The sequence below is a fragment of the Oxyura jamaicensis genome, chromosome 3, assembly GCF_011077185.1.
Source record: "Oxyura jamaicensis isolate SHBP4307 breed ruddy duck chromosome 3, BPBGC_Ojam_1.0, whole genome shotgun sequence".
In the NCBI taxonomy this organism is placed as follows: domain Eukaryota; kingdom Metazoa; phylum Chordata; class Aves; order Anseriformes; family Anatidae; genus Oxyura; species Oxyura jamaicensis.
The window spans coordinates 73,371,907-73,380,737 of record NC_048895.1 but is presented as its reverse complement, the minus strand read 5'-3'; the positions used below and the strand labels follow the sequence as shown (position 1 = coordinate 73,380,737).

At 38.1% G+C, this 8,831-nt stretch overlaps 1 long non-coding RNA gene across 1 annotated transcript; it reads right to left on the bottom strand.

The window, feature by feature from the left end:
* Positions 1 to 1,136: 1,136 nt before the first annotated feature.
* On the bottom strand, positions 1,137 to 4,696 carry LOC118164650. Its single transcript, XR_004749588.1, has 2 exons — positions 4,582 to 4,696; positions 1,137 to 2,925 (listed from the first exon to the last, which is right to left on the bottom strand). It is a non-coding gene; the product is annotated as an uncharacterized LOC118164650 (long non-coding RNA).
* Between the last annotated feature and the right edge of the window lie 4,135 nt (positions 4,697 to 8,831).

The following is an 8,831-nucleotide window of genomic DNA, read 5'->3' as shown; positions in this document are numbered from 1 at the left end:
TGACTCCCCTCTCCCTCCTATGTCCCTCCTCCTTTCTTGCCACTCCAAACCAACATAAAACTATAGTTCACAGTTGTGGCAGAGCAGCTACTCCTGCAGATCTTTTATAAGCAGTATCATTTCCTGAGACTTTAAAGATTGCCATAAAAAGAGTGTGGGAAGACTTTTTGTTTTGTATCTACTTTGACAGTGAACCAATTTGGAAATGGTTGTATTATCAAAACTGAAGAGGACTCATCTGTAGGTTGAAGGCAACAGCACAAAGCAGCAGCTGACAAACTTAAATCAGCTTCACAACTGAAAATATGGAAGATAATTCAGAACCAGAAATCACTTCTTGCAGTGTTTTTAGAGAATCACCTACAATAAGATTTTGCTTTCTAGTAGGACTAGAAATATTATTTTGGGGAAAAGCAAAAAAAGGTTGGTGGATGAAAATGAGAGATTCGGTGATCCATCCACATGTTCATATTACTCATGTAGAATACTTCAAAGTCAAATATTTGCTTTCATATATACTAACAAGTAATTTTATTCAAAATATTAGTCCCTCAAAATTTCTTACCTTAAATGCATTTTATCACCATAAATTGATGAGTCCTATGTGAAGTAGCTTATTTCAGATCAAACAGACCTCATTCAAATGATAATTTATTTTTTTTAGCTTTTGAAATAACCTTATTTTGGTTTTGTTTATTTTTTATTTTCTCAAAATCAGATTCCTCTATTCTGAGAATTCTACACAAACTAAAATATATATATATGGAGAGATAGATCAGTCTCTGTTTAGGCTCTCTGGATGTTATTCTAACATAAAAAATAAATAAAAATAAAAATCATCACCCTAGAATATTATGAACTTTTTCTACAGGAACACTTCTTCTGTTACCAGAAAATATGAATAGCAATATGATATGGAGATATTAAAAGTGAATTGTAAGGGAAGTAATAACAAAGAATGGGCATAAATGTTTAAAAATAATTAAATAAATAAATAAATTTGAAGAAACTGGTATTGTATATATAGAGAGAGAATTTAGAGGAATTAGACAAATTTTCATATATTTTCTTTCAGAGTTCTATAATTTCAGGTATCATCCATATTAAAAAAGGCAAAAAAAAAAAAAAAAAAAAAAAAAATTAAAGCTATGTCTTTGCATCTTACAAAAAGCATGTTTGCCTCTGCTCAATGGTTGAAAAGGTATTTCCAGCCTTAGCAACATTGCTCCTTTGTTTGCAAGACAGAAGAGTTCTTTTCACATTTATACAATTTTTCACTCCATCACCTTAGCAGCCTTTGCTGTGTCAAGAGTTGCAAAGAGGTGAAATATCCACTTGCTCTAGAGAACAACATGTGAAAATCAAAACAAACCGTAGAAAATGATAAAGAGGAACATCAATAAACAGCACTATGAATGCAATTTTCTTAAGTAAGTGGGTAAACAAGCTCAGGGAATTAACAAGCTTGGCAACAGTGTTTGTTGTGCTGCTAGAACTGTCCTGTAATGAATTACAATGATTAGTACTACCTAAGTGGTTCAGTTTCACAGGAAAATTTCCCAACCTTCTGTCATTAATCTTACCTGGGTTTATTACTAACACTGTCACTGGCAGCTTGGGTAGCTAAACTCCTTAACATGCAGTCTGAACCAGGATGCTCAGTGTTTGCTTCCTAAGGCAGAACGGATGGACTGAGGATGCCAGCCATGCCATGACACGGGTTTCTTTGGAGAGAAAGGAGGAGTGATTGTAAGCTGTGAGGTTGCTAATGTAACTTTAGGTTTAAGATTCCCTGAGGAAAGTGTTTTCTACCCACCTCACATAACAGGGCTGCTCAGTCAAATACTTGGGTATTGAAAGTACATATTTTCAGTATGAACAATTGTTTCTAAGCATTATACTATTATAATAACTGTTTACTCTTCTTATTTTTACATACCAGAATAATTCTATAAAGCACTTCATACATTATTGTTAAGTGACTTTCACAAACTTTATAACCACTTAATATTCAATAAGAAAAAGCAAACAAGGTTTTGTGTCTCTAAGGCAAAAGTGTGTTTTTATTTTCACTTTCACAGACAGTACTCACTAGCTCCAAGGAAAGAGGGCATGTCTTTTCCATCTGCAGCCTCTAGGGACAAGAGCAACATGCCTGATTAGCAGTGATAACTCATGAAATGAATTACCTGTTTCATACTATTAAGCCTTAGAAAGAAAAAAGATGAGCACTAGGAGTGGATCCAGTGTCCTATAGTCCTCATGGCTTCCCTTTTTCCCTTTTTAAAAATGGGGATTCTGTTTCCCCTCTTCTAGTCAGTGGAACTTCACAAGACTGCCATGACTTCTTGAATATCATGAACAGTGGTCTAGCAACTACATCCACCAGTTCCTCAGGACCCACAGAGGCACCTAATCAGGTCCATTGGACCTGTGCACCTTCAGGTTCATTAGATGGTCTCAAACCTGTTCTTCTGCAGTCGGTGGTTCACCATTCTCCCAGTCTTTGTCTTGGTTTCTGGGGCCTGGGCCATGTGTGAGATCTTGCTGGTGAAGACCAAGGCAAAAAATGTCATACTTCAGAATTCACCATATCCTGAGTGATCAGGTCTCCCGTTTCTTTCCAGAGAGCGTCCACAGTTTCTTCAGTCTTCCTTTTATCACTGATATACCTATAAAAGCCTGTCTTGTTGCCCTTGATGTCCCTGGCCAAATTTAATTCTAATAGGACTTCAGTTTACCTAACCTGACCCCTGGCTGCCCAGACTATTTTTCTGTATTCTTCCCAGGCTATCTGTCCTTCCTCCCACCCTCTGCAGGCCTCCATTTTCTATTTGACTTTGCCAGAAGCTCCTTGTTCGTCAATGCAGGTCTCCTGGCATTTTCTCCTGACGTCCTCTTTGTTGGGATGCATCACTCCTGAGCCTGGACGAGGAAAGCCGTGAATATTAACCAGCTTTCTTAGGCTCCTCTTCCCTCTAGAGCTTTATCCCATGGTACTATACCAAGCAGATCCCTAAAGAGGCCAAAGTCTGCTCTCCCAAAATCCAGGGTAGTGAGCTTGCTGTGCTCCTTCCTTGCTGCCCTCAGGATCCTAAATTGCACCATTTCATGGTCACTGCAGCCAAGGCTGCCCTTGAGTTTCACATTCCCCACTAGCCGCTCCTTATTGGTGAGAATGATGTCCAACACAGCACCTATATTTTTTGGCTCCTCTATCACTTGGAGAAGGAATTTGTCATAGATGTACTCCAGGAACCTCTTGGATTGCCTATGCCTTGCTATGCTGTCCCTCCAACAGATATTAGAGTGGTTGAAGTCCCCCGTGGGGACCAGGCTTGTGAACTTGAGGCTTCTATCTGTCTATAGAGGGCCTCATCTGCTTGGTCTTCTTGATCAGGTGGCCTGTAACAGAACCCCAGTCTAACGTCCCCTGTGCCTGCCCTCCCTTTAATTCTGACCCATAAACTCTCCTTCAGTTCCTCACCCAACCCCAGGCAGAGCTCCATGCACTCCAGCTGCTCTTTGACATAGAGGGTGATGCCCCTTCCTCTTCTCCCCTGCCTGTCCTTCCTAAAGAGCCTGTATCCTTCCATTCTAATCTCCAGTCATGGGAACCATCCCACCACATCTCTGTAATGCCAAAACATTTATGCTTTATATGACAAAACATAAATTATTCAAATCCAAGCTTTCTTTCAAAGCAGGCAATGAAACACCTGAATTTGAAAGCATTCTGGAATATTTCAATCAATTCATGTTTCATCATCATATTTTTTTCTCAATTTAGGTAGTCATTCATTTTACTAAATTACAAGTTGATGTTTCAAATTCAGTGAAATGGATGTGTTTTATTGTACACTGAATTCAAAGAAACAACTCTATGGTGAAATATTTAATTAATGATTAAATATTGCTTTTTACACCTCCCACCCACTTGGGACTTGCATATATAAACTGTAACTTATATCCCCATGTGCTTCTGTAGCACTGGAAATCAGATATTTCTCAGGAGACATAACAGGAACAGTTCCTCTCTCATCGTGCAGTAACACAGGCATGCAGTAACCCAGGTAGGCGCTTATCAGTTCATGGGGTGTGACTACCCAGCAAAGTCCCTCTCTCCTCCTTCCACTTTGTGTTTCAGCCTTACCTTACCCTTCTCCTCCCATGACATTTGTTCCAGCAATAATAATTAACCCCAAGTGTAGGGTTAAGTCCTGTCTCTGAAACCATGACACCAAAGCAGGATCTGTTTGGAAAGTTCATTCCACTCCCTGGCTCTAAAATGCTGATAGTCATTGTTCACTCACAAAATGTTATGTGGAAAGCCTTGCTTAAACTATAGAAGTTAAATTAAAATTTGATGTTTATATTTCCTGAAAATACAACATTACTGAAATAATATTCAGCTTGATTCTCCTTGGAGATAAGAAAGAGGTACAAGTACCAAAGGAAAGATTCATTCTTCAGCCTAAAAGCTTTTCAATATGTCAAGTTATTTCTACAATAATAGCTTTTCATCATACAACTGCCAGACTTCTTCCTTCCACCATAACTGAATCCAAACATCTTACTCACCTTAAGTGAAGTTAGCAAGCTTTCTGGTTTGGACTGCTCTGACCCTATAGGCAACAGAAAAGCTAATTTCTTCTTATTCCTATCCTTCTCCTTCTGATTTTCTTCACTCCTATTCAAAAGGCAAACTAAATTTGTTTGAATTTCAGTGGCTAAGAAGAGACAAATCATGAAGAAGCTAAGCTGCTTTTGCTGTTCCAGACCCTGCTTTCTTATCCAGAGGCAACCGTATTGTGACCACTGCCCTGGGGAGGCTGTTCCAGTACCCGACCACCCCCTTGGTGAAAAACCTTTCCCTGATTCTCTGATCAGCTGCTCATTGTCTCTCCTCATACAAGAACCAGGGCCCATCCCAGAAGAAGCAGACAGGAGCCAGGGTCAACCCAAACAAAAGGAAATGGTTCCTCCTGCAATGGACAGAAATACTTCCCAAAGGATAACAGGGATAGGAGGTGTTCTACCAAACTGGCAGAAAACAGGAGAATCAAAATACTTCCTAAATTGAAAATAGTTGGAACAAAAACAACTACTAAGGGGATGTATCATATTAACACATATCCCTGTTCTTCCTTGTCCAAAGGCCACTCCTGGAGACTGGATCCTGGAGTAGATGGACCTTTGGTCTGAACCGGTACAACAATTTTTATATTCTGCATGTGTCCTTATTCACTTGCATGAGCATAATAACAGGGAGAGCCCAACATCATTCCTCTCTAAAATACTCTCCAGAAATTTGTAATTCACTGTCTTCCCATTCCCTGTTAGTATTTAGCCATATTAAGTAGTAGTAGTAATAATTATTATTAATAATGATAATAACCCACACTTAGGAGCTATTATTTCATTATATTTTAAATATTTAATTCTTCTCAGGAGGTAATGCACTCATCACTCAGTCAATTCAATACCAGTTCCTGTATGACTAGGCTGTCTTTTAAAATAATACTCTTTCATAAAATGACTGTCTTCTATTCTTCTGACCTTGTAGCAACTATAAGAATTCTAATACCTACAGTAACTTTTTAGAAAAATATTGATTTGCATGTGATATTAAATGCCAAGAACTCTTTAAAGTAAAAGCCACAGTAAAAATGATAAGCTTACTTAATGTCATCCAGTATTTTAGAAAAAAAAAAAAAAAAAAAAAGTTAAAAAAAAGTTTTTAAGATAAAAATAATTTTTAAAAAAATTTTATTATTAAAACCCCAAACAAAAAAAAAAAAAAAAAAAAAAAAAAAAGTTGCACAGAAGAAATGAAAAACTTATCTAATTTTAAAATATTATTAGAAAGTAGCTGATTTATTAATTGGATGCCTCATATGGTAGAGAAATACCATGTGAAGCTGACAAAGTATATATGTTGAAGTTATCAGTGGTCACAGCCACAGAGATAAAATACAAATCAGTAAGAACATTTTATTTCACATAGAGGAGAAAAAAATCTACGCTCCGGTGACATTTGCTTTAGCTAAATTCTGGAACAATCATGTTTTATTTGCACAAGTTTGGGCAGAAAGCACATTTTACACTTGTTTCTGCAAGCCTTCACAGTGGCACATCACAGGCTTCACAGTTCTTGCTCTGTCAGGTGATTCTCTGTGCCTGGCTAAGCAGGAAACAGAAATATTTCCTCTCAACTTGTGACCAGCCACAAACACACCAGAATATTTATGGGACTCAGTTCTGAATGGTCACTGCAAGATGTTTTCCACCCTAATGTAACAGAAACTAATGCTCACAGAGGCACACGCAGTGGCTTTGCCTGGCAGAAGCCAGCAGCTGCCTGACATCCTGTGCTCAGTAGTGGCGGCTGATTTTGTCACATGCATTACTCACCGTGAGCTACTACCAGCTTATTTGGTTATGTCTTCATGGATTAGGTTCTGCCACCAGACACACTTTAAACAAGGTTTTCTTTGAAACAGTTCCCCTTGCAATTGGATTGGGAGGAACACCTGATAGATAGGAGTAGAGCAGCTGCCACAGGCAGTTAAGGCAGCGGCCAGCCTGGGTCAGTGTCCTGACAGCAGCCATTCCCCAGGGCAGAGATGTCTCTCCATCATCATGAATTACTTTGGTTTCAGTTACAGAGTTTACATGTCTGAGGCAATGAGACTTCTGGTCACCCTAAGAGCGTGAATCAGCTCTGTGCAGAGGTAAACTGGTGAGGCTGCACACCTGGCATCTCTAACATGATATCCCCAAGGGCTGTGAGCTGTAAGAGTGCTTTTTCATAGCATTATTATTAGCAATGCAGTAACTCCAGCAGACCTCAAGTAGGACAGGAATCTTATTGTCCTAACAGTGTTTAACATTTTTTGAAAGGTACTATACACCCAGAAGCACTTATGCCATAAATCAGGTAGAAAGACAAGAGAGGGGAAGGTGGCAGGACTCCAGCTCTTTGTCTGGAAGCACTTAAGATTTCACTAAAAATAATCACAGTAGGATAAAATTCATAACCCCTGCTGCTCAGCACAGTCTGAGAATGACTCTTCCCAACAATGTTTTTCTGTACCCCAGCATACACACTAATATTTTACACTACCTGTGATTTATTTTCTTAGATAATTTGTTCCTTAAGATTCTATAACTGAAATAAAAAAAAAAAAATCCTGTATCTTTAATATGCCTAGACCAGATACCGTCTAATAATATCACTGCTTTAACAGGATGAACTGGGTTAGTAAACACAGATCACCTTTAAATTTACTAAGTAAAATGAAAGGAAGATCTTTTTCCAATATATATATTACCAGAACAATTTTTCATTTCTAATGAACAATTTTCCCAACTATAAATTGTTCAAAACTGGATAGACACTTTTGCCTTCACACAAGATTATTGAGTGATGGTAAATTATGGCAACAGAAAAGGAGCAATTCATCCTAACACCCTCCTTGATGCAAAGAGAATGTGTGGTAGAAAAAAATTTAAATGTCTACCATGGTGACAAACACCAGCCTACGGAGATTCTGGAGTTATAAATGTACATCAGGGTGAGTATCAAAGAACATTTATAGCATTTATAGAGAAGTTTTGAGCTTCAGAGAAGTGGTGATAAAAGCCAGCAATGTGCAATGCGCTGTTTCAATTAAAAAAAAAAAAAAAAAAAAAGGAAGTTGGACATAGACTGTCCCCCTTAGCCTTTTGAATGGTGATCAGCACAGAGTATTTGTCTCAATTTCATTGTAATTGTCAACAGTTGAAAAAAAGAGACAGAACAGCAAACTTTTTTTACCACAATTACCAAGTTACCAGGTTTACCATACCAGTAGAAGGTTTTTATGAGGGCTAGTATTCCTCCAGGGTTAAAAAATGGTGAATTTGTTTAGTGTATTTCATGCTAAATTCACAAACCTCTCTTCCCCTTATGAACATTCCCATACTTGAAAGCTCCCATAACTATCTATATACTATATCCATTTATCCATAGATTATCTTGGGATAAGGAAAAAATAAAAATAAAGCCTTTGAAGGTATCTTTTTCCACTGCTATGAAGGGAGGCGGGATAACCAAGATTAAATATGTAACTTCTAGGCTGCAAAAGTCAAGTAAAAACAATCCTATCTTCATGAGCTGCTCTGAAGTCCCTCTGTTACAACTGAAGAGTGAGGCCTTTCAAGACCTGTGCTTCTGCTGCTGATCACCAGCATCTCTGAGGCGAGTGCAAGGCACCAAAGTAGTAAAATGCTGCACTGTATGGGAGTCTCACATGGGAATTTGGGAGTTCCAGGGAGGCAGCATCTCAGAAATAGCCCTCTCTGGGGAAGCCTGGATAAAGCATGTGTACCTTTTCTTCACTCCCACTCATACGTACATATGTGCAGGTGTAATAAACATATCTCCCAGTACCTCCCCAAAATAACGCAACACATTTCTCATCAGAAGGAAATGGCAATTTTTTGCTACATTTGTTCAGGTTCACATCCTTTGCATCTGTATGGCTAAAACAGGCAGAAATTCAGTACAGCTAAACATTGTTTTATTGCCACCCTTGTAATTTTACCAGCTCAATAAAGCATCGAGAAAATGAGAATGGCTGAATGTAAAAATATTATTGATAATAAAACACAGTCCAAAGATGCATTCTCCCCGTGGTATCCCTCTATGACAGTCCCATACACTAAATATGCTATTAAACACAACTTAATGTTTGTTTGACTTTGACAAAGAATTACCACACTCATCCATCCGTGCATTTTGTTACCCTTTTTTTTTTTTTTTTTTTTTTTTTTTTTTTTTTTTTTGC